Source organism: Onychomys torridus, chromosome 1 (genome assembly GCF_903995425.1).
Source record: "Onychomys torridus chromosome 1, mOncTor1.1, whole genome shotgun sequence".
Taxonomy (NCBI): domain Eukaryota; kingdom Metazoa; phylum Chordata; class Mammalia; order Rodentia; family Cricetidae; genus Onychomys; species Onychomys torridus.
Window position 1 is genome coordinate 108,752,115 of NC_050443.1, and position 2,323 is coordinate 108,754,437.

Here is a 2,323-nt window from a genome sequence, read left to right on the forward strand (position 1 = left end):
TGATTGCTACATTTAAAGTAATCTGACACCTGTTTTTATTTCACTCTACAGTAAATGAGAGGAGATACGCGGCAGCAGCATAGGATAGCTTTGAAATTCATAGAAATTTGAAGAAATTTTATTTACCCAGAGTGATATCCACAGCACTTCCCCTTTTCTTTTTTAAGGAAGGTTTTAACTTTTACATAGTAAAATTACATATAACAAAACAATTATCAAGCAAGAATTACAGTTACATTATTAAAGAAGATATCTTATATTTGTAAGTCTAAGGTTTTATATCTAACTTATCTTTTATCATAATTGAGGAAATTATAACTAGGCTTCAACCACATCAAAGACCTCAGAAGGATATAATATTACCTGAGAAGGATGCAAGCAACTTTCAGGAGTCTTGCAGGGTAGACAAGAGACAGCTGGCAGCCTGGATAGTCACCTAATGTTCCTTTGTAAAGTTGGGGCATTTGTCTTCAGCCCACAGGGCTAGAGTCTCTTGGTCACTTTTTTTAGTGTCCTGTAGAATGTCTGGCAGTTTCCTCTGCAAAGCAGCAACCTGAAGGACCATTTTGTCAAGCAAAGTTCAGTGGTCACCTTTCTATGGGTCCTGCATGTCCAGTCGATCAAGCAGTCCAGGCAAGAACAGTTTCTTGCCCAAATGGCTATTTTTGCCAAGGTGAAGATAAGATATGAAGTGTCTTCAATGCCCATCCTCCTCTCTGAAGTAAATCGGTGTTGCCAGGAGCAGACATGCCTCACTGTCCAGAAAGTCTAAATTTTAAAAATATTTGAAGTATTTGAAGATTACCTATCTATCTGAAATATGTCTATGTATACCTAGAAGACTTAACTAACATGGCTATGAGTATGATTATCATAGATGATTAATTATTAATCTATTTTTAATTATCCATTACAATTTTAAATGAGCTATATAAACATAATACCTTAAACACGAGTAGAAATATACACACAGTATAACAAAATTAACTTTAAGTTTGTATCAATAGACTAAAATCTATACCAATGTAAAACATTTTAAACAAGTTGTTGCTCTTTAGAAGTAAGCTCAGTCGGTAGAGCATGGGACTCTTAATCCCAGGGTCGTGGGTTCGTGCCCCACGTTGGGTGCCAGATGTTGGTGAAATTATTAAGGCCACTCCACGTAGTTAAAAGGGAGGTTTATTTTGTGGGGTAACTTAAAAATGAAGGGATAGGTTGTAGGGTCTGGCAAAGGTATGGTGCAGTCCAGCGGTGTTCTCTGGAGAACTCTGCTTTGTCTACCTCCAGCGTCCAGGGTCCCAGAACCAAGAGAGACCTCTCCTCTCGATCCTGGGTCTTCAGCTTCCTCCCTCAGCTCTGCCCTGTGGGCGTGACCATTACAGAAGCCTCAAAGGAGGTTGGAACTTCCAGGCCAAGGCTGGGATGGCTACCCACTACATAATGGAAACATTAAGACAGAAGTAAATGCATCATGTGTGTGCCTTGTGCCCAGGGAGGGTAGAAGAGGGTATCTGATCTTCTGGAACTGAAGTTACAGTTGTCTGTGTGCTGCCATGTAGCTTCTCTTTGCTGCTGAGCCATCTTGCCAGCCTCACGATGTATTGTATTTTTTAAATATTTAAGCCAAGCATGGCAATGCATGCCTTTATTCCCAGCACTGGGGAGGCAGAGACAGGAAGCTCTCAGTGGGGTCCAGGCCAGGAGGTCTACATAGGGAATCCTAAGCTAGCCAGAGCCGCATAGTGAGACTTTCAAAAAACCAAACAAGCAACACACATACACAGTCACATTACATTGTCACTCTACTGCATACACTTTATGTCTCATGGTTGATGAAGACCAACATGATTTCACTGTAGCTCTAGTTTCTGTTGCTTGCTTGGTGTCATCACCATGATTAAGGTGACAGGAAGGCCCCCAGGGAGAGGAGCCAGCATTCTTATGCTGGAACATTCTGGTTCTGGAAGCCGGTCCAAGACAGCTTTCATGGAGCCTTAATTGTTAGGGGATTTTTTTGCTGACCTAACACAGCTTGGCTCGTGATTGATTCTTGTCCTTAAACTTAAAACTAGGACAAGCCTTAATGAACACCACACAGTGTCTGTGGCTGTGCTCAGCCAGTTTCTTTCCAGCAGAAGAAATAATGTGCTTGATTCAATTCACTCAGCATTCAAGGTCTTCTCATGGGCAGGACATTTCTTTGGGTCCCAGGGAATTAGGAGTAAGAGAGACAGAAACACAAAGGTCACCTCCGTTACAGGGCACACCAAGATAGATATTGAAAGAACATGCTAGGCTATTCCACAGGAATGGTCTTGGAGGG